The 11,877-nt window shown below is 36.9% G+C and overlaps 1 long non-coding RNA gene across 1 annotated transcript; it reads right to left on the bottom strand.

Annotated features, from left to right (window-relative positions):
* Nucleotides 1-316: 316 nt before the first annotated feature.
* LOC105442860 lies at nucleotides 317-4,583 on the bottom strand. The gene is made up of 4 exons (XR_004065705.1): nucleotides 4,506-4,583; nucleotides 3,185-3,355; nucleotides 927-1,034; nucleotides 317-367 (listed from the first exon to the last, which is right to left on the bottom strand). It is a non-coding gene; the product is annotated as an uncharacterized LOC105442860 (long non-coding RNA).
* Between the last annotated feature and the right edge of the window lie 7,294 nt (nucleotides 4,584-11,877).

Genomic DNA, 11,877 nt, shown 5'->3' with positions numbered 1-11,877 from the left:
AACCAGTTTCTGCAAATTCGATATCATTTTACTTTTATCCAAAGATTCCCCATCTTGTGTTACCGGTGAAATTCGCCCCTGCAATATTAGAAGTAAGCTATCCTGGTTGGGGGGGGGGGGGGGGAGTCACCCTGTTTACCTGGGCCTTGGGGTACATTCGGAACAGCTTCTGGCGTTTTTCGGATGAGGTCTGTTCGCCAAATATCAGTGCCATTATTGTCGGTCCAGTACAGTGTTTGAGTTGAGTAATCAAAATGGAAATTCTTTAGTTTAATCTCCAGACTCATGAATTCGGTGAAATTGAGGTCTGGGACAGCTGACACGAAAATCCTTTTGTCTGCATCTGAAACAAACATGACCGGTTCTCCTATAGAAACACAGTTAATTTTGAATTAATTTTGATTTATTAGTTAAATGATCATTTGACATCACATTGCACCTGGTGAAAATTGTAACACTCACGATAGCTCTCTGTAAATTAAAACTAAAATTGAATGAAACACTTTGGGTTTATAACAAAAAAGCACATTTTAGAGCATCAAACTTTGGTCTAAGTCTATTACACATATTTCCTTATGAGATGTTCAAGGAAACTATCCCGGGGAGGATCTCGCCCCCAGATTAGAAGTTTCTGTTACGAATAAGAAAAGGGTTCTCTCTCTCTCTCTCTCTCTCTCCATAGACGTGATAACCACAAGTGCATAATTTCGCCATCTTATCACTTCACAAAATTTCCCAAAATGTTCTTTGTCCGGTTTTACCAAAGGTATGCCTATTGGGTTGCAGGTAGCAAAGACCGGTTCCCCCTCCTAACAAAAACATTTACAAAAAAACAAAACAATAACGATAATAATAATGATAACAATAATAATAGTAATGATAATTAAAAAAATAAAAAAATCTTCGACTAGCCTTCAAAATGTTACCTGTTGGTTGGTCGCATTTTTTGCCTTTGTAATTGCTCGGACAACGACATAGGTAGTCAAAGTTGGTCTCAATGCAATCACCGTGCACGCAAGGGTTGCTGATACAATCTAAACAAAACAAAAATCGAACAAGTAGTTACACAAACCATTTTTCATAATTCCAAAGGTTCATAACTCCGAACGTTCATATTTCCTTAAAGGTTGTTGTTGTTGTTGTTGTTGTTGTTGTTGTTGTTGTTGTTGGGTTTATCGGCGCTATCCATCGATTCCGATGATTTCCGCCAGGCTGTGTGTGAGGGCGTCTTGCTCTCACTTCTGCTGCTCTACGTTTCTGTGATTCTGATAGTTGCCCAGTGTGTGAGATAAAGATTTATCTTGACCTTTGTTATTGGCAAAGTGCAAGATTATGGGGGTTAATGTGCTCGTTACTCATTATTTTTTAGTAATTCAATGTTAGAGCTGGTTGGAATTAATATCATGAACTTTCGGTGTCAATTTATAGAGTAAATGATAAATAATGTGTCTTATGTTTAATTGTATGCGCATTTAATAATCGGCTGCCATCATTTATTCAGGCTTTCGTATGTCCATCATCTCCTCCGTCACTCTGTTACTTTTATGAAGAAAAAAAAATCATGAAAAGCACAAGAATGATAACAACACAATGCTGTAATACACTTTATAATTCTTTATATTTTCCAGTACCTTTTATGAAGGCAAAAATGATTGAGCAGTTTTCTGCTTTTCCAAGTAGATCTTTTAGGTTAGGGTTCGTCACATGAAGCCTGCGATTCATACGATTCCTCTGTCTTTCATATTTAGGGCATGATAACATAGAATGTTCGATAGTTTCGAAAATGTGACAATTGTCGCAAAGACCCGTATCATGCCTATTAATTAAGTAATTGTAATAATTAAGTCTACACTTACCAAGACGGAATTGGTGTAAAATTCTTTCATCCTTACCACAATAACCTTTAATCATACACGTATATTTTACATCTCGTTGTGTTGTAGAGATATCTGCCTTTCTCGGCAGTTTCCCATAATTTCTGCCACTCAGTTTTGTAAAAGCCATCTAATTCACTCAAAAATTCTTGTCTGTTTCTATTGACAAAAATGTCTATATTGTTCTTGGAAGCCGCTTGTTTAGCTAAAGAGTCTGCCTCCTCATTGCCTGCTAGGCCACAATGTGCTGGGACCCATTCAAAATTTACTTCTATTCCAAATAGATTTATTTAAAGGGATAGTGGAGTTCTGTTTTCAGACCGCAAATGCCTCCAAAGTGCATGGTTATTGCTCTTATTCTTATCTATGACATTTATAGTGCCCTTATAGAACCTAAATTGCTATGAAGGTAATTTAGACCCCAAAATGTGTGAAATTTAGCCAATACGATCATACCAATTCAGCTCCACTTTAAAAAAAAACACGGTGACCGTTAATTAATTATTTGATTAAAAACAACAATACCCGAGCCGGCTAATTGTGGGTATTGTAAGCAACGTAAATGCCAACAAAAAAGCCAACATCGACATTGGCTGAAATACGACGTAAAAGGCTTTTAAGGCTTTTTTTTTTTTTTTTCAACGGTTTTTTCAATTTTTCAAATTTATAATATTTGTGGTGGTACACAAGTATTAGAAATCGTTATATTTCAGCAGTCTCTGAACCGATTTTGATCAAATAAAGATGATATTGTCATTTAAATATTATGTTCTTTCAAATTTGACACTCAGTTTTTCATTATCTCACAAAAAATTATTTGTGTGGCGCCGTCTGCAACAGAACTCAACTATCCCTTTAAATGACATATAACCCTATATCTTTTCTCGGAATTACGAAACTTTGACATAACAAACCCTATTTCATTGTTAGGAATCATGAATCTTCCGAAAAACGTACCTTCAGAAATGGGGGTGGGGGCTCCGAAAACACTCACATAGTGTTCATTTCTTCAAACTGTATACAATCGAACACTGCCAATACGTTGATGATTCAACATATGACAACATTTCAACATTATATGATATCAATATTTATATATATGAATGTGCGTGTATTTCTGTATGTCTGTCTGTCTCTCTCTGTCTCTGTCGCTCGTCAAATGCGATAAAACGAAGGATTTAAAGAAAGACGTATCCAAGATAAATAATTTGGTATAATACTCCCATTGTTCCTTGTAAAACAAACACAAATACAGAACCACCGAACAGATCGAGAAGAAGTTAAGAATTGATCAGATTCGTGATAATTACCAGGAATTCTACAGAAACTCGCCAATCCTGGAAGGTTTGTCGAAACCCCTAGATATCCAGAGGTGTTTACGATCTTTTGAACTAGTTGAACTGAAACTCCGTTGGCCAGCCCCAGTGATGGGCATGTTGGGAATGACCCGTAGCAACTCAGATTACCATGACAACGGCATGCTGAAAACAAAAATAAACGTGGTGTTTCAGTGATCTTCTTATAGAGGATTTAATTTGTCTATTGGTGGTGGAGAAAAAGGTAATGCCAGACAGACTCCTAAAATATTCTTAAAGATGAACTTGAGTTCTGGATTAAAAAAAAAAAAATTCTCACAGAATCAACGAAAATTTCATTGAATGTTCAATATTAAAGAATAAATGGAAATCAAGGTGTTGGGCCCCGACACCATTTTGTGTAGTCCCATATACATATTTCTGTGTACAGTGCTTGTTACTTAACCAAGACTAGGCCAAATTTATTATGATTTTGATGACTCCAGAACCTTGCAGTACACACCAATACTTACATGCTACATAATCAACTTTTTCTGATACATTCCACACCTTTTCTTTCACAATGCAATCACATGACCAGAACTCAACTTTATCTTTAATGGGATGGATATTATAATTATAATATTGATGATAATTCATTTATAATATACATTCATATCAAAGGATCTTTAAAATACATACTATTTATTACAATACACAGTACAGACTTGAAAACATTCCCCTTAATCCCCCTCACTAAATCATTTCAATAATTGTTTTTACATTGCAGTAAACACAGAGCTAAAGGGAGTAGAAATCCTAATTAATACCCATGAATACACCCAAAAAAGAATGAAATGGTTTTTTTTTTATAATGAAATTGAAATGCGCTTATAATACAGAAGACATTAAAAAAAATATCTGAAGGAATTAAATCCCTTCAGTTGCCTGAAAAGAATGGGGTATATTTCCCACCGGGGCATAGTTATTCAAGAATCCTATCTCCCGCCCTTTTCCCCTCCTTTTTGTAAGCGCCAGAGTCTATCTGTACTGAGTGCAAGTGATCGACCTGTTGTAAACGTATATCTGCCAATATTGTGAATGTGCTTATGAAAGAGTATAATAAGGATGTTAAAATAGTATATTGGAGGCAAAATGTATTAATTTTTGATGATAAAACATATTTTCTTCGTAATATGACCAGGCGTGGATCCCGAGTCCGGGATCAAACCGCTGCCCAACTCCCTTTTTTCCAGTTAAAATTATAAGCGATCTTCTCGTCTATAAGAACATTTAATAAGTTATCAGCTGTCTTATCTCTGTCATAGTAACATACCTGTAAATGATAAAGCTAGCACGGCGATGATGAAGAAATGAATTCTATTTCCATTGGTTGCCTAGATGAGAAGGTGAGAAATCAGTCCAATGTCAGTCAGTGATATACTTAATTATTCATACCCTTACCCTGCAAGTTTTGTATTTTGAAATATTGATATGACCCGATGTTTGTTTCTTGAGAATGTGATATATTGAAGCTTATATCTAAAGGTACTCAACAAATGTCCTAATTCAACCAGTCCACCTTTCATCCTTGACGTACGTAAAACACACAAAAAATATTTAATTTAAAAAGGGGAATGAACTGTATTTACACGCTGGGGCGTCACACGCTTGGAGGATAGGCAATGCATGTCTTGCGACAATTACCGAACCCATTTAAATTTGTTTTGGGCAACCTCTTCCTTTTTCTTCTTCAATACCTTGATAATGCTTATTCAAACACCTGAAACAAGAGCGACAAAGCGAGTAACGTTCATGTTAATTGAAACCAAACCAGACCAAATTGACCCAAATTTTCAACGCATTTCTCTCATTTGCGATCATCTTCTCTGCTTTATTTTTCGCGAAATATATACCTCGTCATTCACCTTTCGAAAGAAGTATGGACACCTTAACTGAATAGTGCAAATACTCCTTTAATTTTGAGACACACTATGTTGACATCGGCAAGCTAAATTTATATGAGGAATTCATACTATATTATGTCATAATATTATAATCATTTTAATATTTAGCATTTGTCAAAATATAATTTGACGCCCTTCTATACAGTTTTTGATTATTGACTTAATTTTCATAACTGAGTTGCATACATGTGTTTTAGACTTGTTATTTTCAGAATCCATACAGGAAAAAAGCTTTATAAATGTATTACATTTGACCGTTGGGCGTATGACTGTCTAGTTTACAGTCAAAACTAAGACAAATTTGGCACGTTGGCGTATTAAATCTATTAGGTAAAGACGATGTGCTTCACTAGCCAAACGTTAAGAAATTGGCAATAACTCCTGGGGGTGTTTCACAAAGATCCTCAGTCGAACTTAACTCTAAGTTGGACTTGAAAGTTATGGAGAGCCATTTGTAGCCTTAAAATAAATTATATTCAAAAGCAAAAATTCAAGTATTTTAGAATTTTTTATAAATTACACATGAAGAACATGACATCTCCTTGATAATAGAAAATATGAATGATTTGAATCAACATTTTTTAGAATGACTTTTACAAAATATTTCATAGATGCTTACGGCATTCCATAATTTTTAAGTCCAACTTAATGATAATTTCAACTTAAAACACCCCCCAGATGTATGTTACTCGATATCGACTACTTTCGTTAAATCAACCTATGGGGCAATGTTAATGGCCTTGTGAATTACTTATTGAAATATGCGAACATGACAATGACGTAGTACCTAATTCGAACATGATTTCTTTGGAATATATAAAAGTGTATCAAAATCGCCCTGAGATGATATTTTTTCTTCTCGAAAGTAGTAGCGATCGTGTTATGTATGCATTCAATCAGCAGATGTATGAGATTTATTGTATTATTACCAACGCTCCTTCGCTCCCCTTTCCTTTTCTTCTCTGCAAGTCACACTCTTTTTTATTTTTATTGGTGTATAGTATCTAAGTTGAGGGACGCGGGCACGTCCAGCTACTTTGCTTATTATCTGTAGCCCTCCTGCATCTAATGTTAATTATGCATTCAATATATTTGTTTAATTTCGTTTATTATCTGTATAAAATTATATACACTTAAAATATTGTATAAAAACAAATTATTTTAATGAAAATGTATGATGAAAAAAAAGAAAAAAGATGCAGAAACCAATAAATCAAATAAAATCAAATATATTTAGGACAAGTTGGTAAATCCCAAACCTAATCTAATACATTAGTGCAACACCAACTCTAACCTTTCATTTTTGACGAAATAGAGCCCGGAGCAATTGCTCCGATACTTGCCCCTGCAACAATTGCTCCGTCCTTTGTTTCATAAAAAGAATAAGGTTACGGTTAGGTTTATTTGGTTTCGATAAGGGTTAGGGTTAGGCTTTGGGTTATATAGGTAAAGTGTTTAGGCCAGATTAGAAGTCCGGAATTCTGTTGCTATATTATATTGACCGCGGAATGATTTTTGTTTTCACCGGAGCATTGTGCTGTACAACCGAATTGAGTTGACTTGAATACATAATAATAATAATAATAATAATAATAATAATAATAGTGGGTTCTTGTACAGCGCTCTTGTCTGTCGGACTCGACACTCCTGTTGCTCAACATTATTAACCCAGCTTTAGCATTGCTGTCATTATGGCACTGTAGCATTTCAAGGAATTAATTCCTGCCAGGTACATACTTACATCACCTGGGTCGAGTGTGGCAAATTGAGATTAATGTCATACTGGAATGAATTGAATTAACTTTAATGCAAAAAACTAGAACAATTTGAATATGGTTGAACCTTTCAAATGAACTTTAATCTAACGGATCTGACATGATGTGAAGTGAAAGTAATCGAGTTGAATTGGATCGGACTCTAATTAAATTGAACTGAATTAAAATTAAATCAAAAACTCACCATACTACTCCACAAACTGTTGCCTAAAACAAGAATACAACTGATGGTGGCCTGTTCTCTTCAAGCTAAAAGGTTGTGTGCGAGGGAAATTAAACGAAATGAAGTAAAGCCTCACTATATTATGGTTAGACCTGGGGCCCGTTTCACAAAGACCTTTTTTCAATGACAAATGACAAAAATCAGTAACAAATATTCTGATAACCAATCAGAAGCAAGGATTTCAGTAGCTTATAACAAAAACTGTCATTTGTCACTGATGACAAGTTCTGTGAAACACACCCCAGGAAGCTTGAACAAAAGGAATTCTTGCCAATTATTAATTTATTTATTTTGCTAAAAACAACGACGCCATCAGGAGATTGAGGATAGACAAAATAATTAATTATAGAGATGTTGTTCAGTAATCCGAGCAAACAAAGCATCTCCACCTGTGGCGAAGCCCGAGTCTATCCATCGGGGGGGGGGGGGGGGGCAGCTAGTGGAACGTTTGGGGGCATATTTCTTACTCGCAAAGTGACATTCGGGTTCGAAACCAAGGCGATGCGCTTATTGCCCTTTGGTAAGGCATTAATCCTCATTACCAGGTCACTCGGAGAGGACCTTAAGCCGTCGGTCCTCTGGTTGCTTACTAACAAGCATTTGTGCTTTCTTAGCAGTTCGGTGAATAACCACCGCTACAACCACTACAACTACCACATGCGAATTTAAAGGCTACGGATGAGGGGTGTTGGGGTGTAGCCTACGGGAGTTTGTCAAGGCGCCATATTTTCTCTGCCTATTCCCTTCCTCCCTTCCCTTTTGTTGGTTATATACCTTTCGATTGGGAGGCACGTACCTCATGCCCCCTTCTGCAACGCCACTGACCCTTGCATGCGTGCAATTGAAGTTTTCTTGATGCAGATTATTTCATCGTTTTAAGTGACAATGAAAAAAATTGTAGAGCTTTCCGCACGAAACGAAGATTAATCGATACGTGATAGAGACGCAAATGCGCAGAGCCGTCAAAGTAGAGGTAGATGTAGAGAGTCGAGGTTTCATTAAGAAAGGGTTTACAATGCGCTATCGACCGCTGGTATTACGCAACCCATGGTTTGTTTATATTTGGCTGGAAAGTGAAAGTAGTTATTGACTTTTCTGCTTTTATTGTTCCTTGTATGCCGGTATACTAAAGAATGATATATATATATATATATATATATATATATATATATATATAGATATAGGCCAATATAACAACAATAACAGGGTCAAGGTATCTCAAAGAATGCGCTATCGACCACTGGAATTGACAGCGCATTTAGGGTATTGATAGCTCGGTTTAAGGCAGGAGAGTGAACGTTACATTTTCATAATTTTAACAAACGAATTCGTTTTCACTGGGTGCCTGCCGTAGCAAAAAGCAGATTTGACAAAAGACTTAACTCCGTTTCGTTGACAATCAGCCATGCATGAAGACTCTCGTCTACGGCTGATTGTCAACGAAACGGAGTTAAGTCTTTTGTTAATTTCGTTTATTGATACGGCGGGCAGCCAGTGAAAACGAATTCGTTTAATGAAATTATGGAAATGCAAGCACTACTTTAAACAAACAGAACTTTGTCATTCCTCGCTCATTTTTCCTGATTGAGCTGTCATATTAAAGGCAGAAACTCAACTTTCTAGAAATGTGAATTTTCTTCGAAATTCAGATACCGCCCGCCAAATGTGTTTTTGGTTTACTTCCTTCAAATTGCTTTTAATCACTCATGCGTGAAATATGCATCATCTAAGTAGCATCACATGAAGGAAGTGACTCTAATCTTTCCAAATATGTATCATTCATTAATTATAGATGTAATTAAGTTATGATAGAACATCGATACTTCTCGGTTTCGTTTTTTCTGGGACGCACTGTATAGGACGAAAATATATCCCAATCACATGATAGAAAGATATTACCCGGCGCACTAGACAGTTATTTCAACCTCTAAAATAGAACAAAGCAATGTTTTTTCAGAAAAAACTGAATACTTAAAAAAAAAAAATGAGTTTCATATTTCTCAAAATATTATTTTACAGAATTGAAAATTTTTAGTTTTCTTTTATGAAAACACGATCTATCCCAAAACCCTTTCCCTTCCTTTCCCCTTCTCTTACTCCTTGGACTTACCCCCCCTTCCCTCTTACCCATCTTCCTTCCCCCTCCCCTCCCTTCTATTTGTGTGGATAGGGAATGCTTTCTGGTTAAGGTTTCTTTACATTGTCAACATTTAAAGTTGTTGACTTCGTTCCACCTCTACCTCGCTTTCCCTTAAACTTCCCAGTTTTCCAATTTACACAGATATAGGGGAAATTTATTTCTCATCAATGCCAAAGATTTTCTTTGAACCTGCGTTTAATTTCATCCATTGTTATAGATAAGCTCCGTTCTCTTCCCATGAAAATCAAATACTTTACCAGAATTAAAAAGTTATATACCCATCGCTCCTTACCAGAGGCGGCGAAGCGAGTTCCAAAATAGAGGGGGGGGGGGGGGGGGGGGGGCACCAACAAAAAAGGGCACATTCTAGAAAAAAGGGCGCCTACAAAGGGAAATCTCAAAGCGAAAATATACAACTATTTAGACATTGGCATATAAGCCTAACCCTATATTGCGATTACATTATCAGGGATGATTTCAATATTTTTTTTATCTTTGTACATCGTACCTTGCAGTTGGGTGTGATGGTCTGAGAATTCATTTGCAAGCGAGCAAAAAAAAAAAAAAAAATCGTGAGGTCGCAGTGCGAACAATTACTTATAAAGAAGAAAAAACCCAATCCTGATGGGGTTACATTCACATAACAGAAGGCTGAACAGACCTTTGTTAAGTAAATAATTATAACATCTATAAATGCGAGCGAGCGAGCGAGCGAACTTTGGGGATATTGCTCTTAGCCGCTTGAAATTGGGGGCACGTTTAATGATAAAGGGAAATGTGCTGAAAAGGGGTACCGATCGCGAGGTGAAAGGGGGATTTATGAGAAGGGGGAAGTGGCTCTTATTAAAAAGAAAAAGAGGCACATGTTAAAATAAACAGGGCACTTATCAAAGATGACAAGGGGTAATTGTGAGAAAGGAAGGGGCACTCATAAGAAGGGAAAAAAAGCATTAAATATGAAGGAAAAGGGGCACGTGTCAAAATAAAAGGGTCAGTTATTGAAGATGAAAAGAACACTTATCAGGAGGAAAAGGGGCACTTGACAAAGTAAAACCAGTACCTCTCAGAATTTGATAGGGCCATTTACCAGAGATGAAAAGAGGCACTTATGAGAAGGGGAAGGGGCTCTTTTTTAAATGGGGCACTTATTAGAAAGGAAAGGGGGCACATGTGAAAATATCAAAGTCAAAGTAAAAGGGGCAACTCTCGGATTCAAAGAGGTAAATTATCAGAAGTGAAGGGGGCGCTTATCAAATATGAAAAGGGGCGCTTCTCGTACCTGAAAAGGGACACTTACTAGAGATAAAAAGGGCTCTTATGAGAATAGAACATGGACACTTATTGCAAAGGTAACTAGTCGAAGGAATAGGGGCACTTGTCAAATTAAAAGGGGCACTTTTATGTAAAAATTGTCACTTTTGGGGTACTTGAAAATCACCCTGCCTCCCCCCTCCGGGAGCGCCCCCTTCGCTCCTTTCCTTGATCATTTAATGTTATTCCAAGTAAATGGTTTTAGAAAATTACAATAATGAAATCAGTCAGGAAGAACGATATTAAGCTAGCTAGGAAATAACTTTTTATGCAATGAGGGACATACTCGATAATGTTCTTTCAAAATCTCCAATATAATATCATATTATTTCATTTTCCCAAATCAATCTTTACATGGTGGACTTCCTCATCCAAGGAACTTTTGTATCATTATTACTATTCAATTTTTTCATTACTTTATCTGAACAATTGTGCCTATAAATGAAATCGACTCCCAGACTAGGCGTTGTGGCGTGCGCCTGTAATCCAGCTGACAGTGGACGTTACAAACTGATTCAGCCGAGGATGCATTTAATTAAGGACAGATGAGCATAATTATGTTGATACCTTATTTGTGACACCGGCAGGTCACTTATATTGGTGGGGGAGTCAGGTGGCTGAGCCCTATGAGGGTTTTAGACATTTAATAATGGTCAGATGAGAATCCAGGGGGCCGCATAAGGGTCCTTGGTGGGGACCAGGGGACGGAGCCCCCGTAAGCTTAGGGATTTTAGGCAGGTAATTGCGGTCAGATGAGCATATTTTGATCACTCATTCGTTCTTTCTTTCTTTTCTCTTTAGGGCTCGTGCCCCCGAGCCCCGCCGTTCTGCAGGCCGTGACACAAAGGCTTCAAAATAGCATATTTTTTGCCTGACTGTAAATTTGGGAATACAAACCATCTTTACTCCTTTACTGCAAACGAGACGGTGTCGCTAAAGTTCTTTTTGATTCGCCAATGCTAGCGACCACTCGGCCATACGAATAATAGACCCATTGAGTACCAGGAGTTAGCAAAATGTCTCAAACATTCACAGATAGTGGCAAAGGATTGGCAAATAGTTGCTAATCTACGGAAAAACTGTCGCTAACATTTGCAAACATTCGCTCAAATGTTGCTAATAAATTGTCGCTAAACATCGTTAAACGTTAAACGTCAAATAATTTTGTTTCAATCATTTTCTCAGACCAGTCATAAGCTCCACCCTAAAAAAAATGCTCCAGATCTCATTTATCTTGTGACATCATCTGTCTATGATCATTTTTGGTGGAGCTTATAGCAGGCCGGGTCTGA

This window comes from Strongylocentrotus purpuratus, unplaced genomic scaffold, assembly GCF_000002235.5.
Source record: "Strongylocentrotus purpuratus isolate Spur 01 unplaced genomic scaffold, Spur_5.0 spur5_contig_848, whole genome shotgun sequence".
Taxonomy (NCBI): domain Eukaryota; kingdom Metazoa; phylum Echinodermata; class Echinoidea; order Camarodonta; family Strongylocentrotidae; genus Strongylocentrotus; species Strongylocentrotus purpuratus.
The sequence above is the reverse complement of the archived record's forward strand: the minus strand, read 5'-3'. Positions and strand labels throughout refer to the sequence as shown.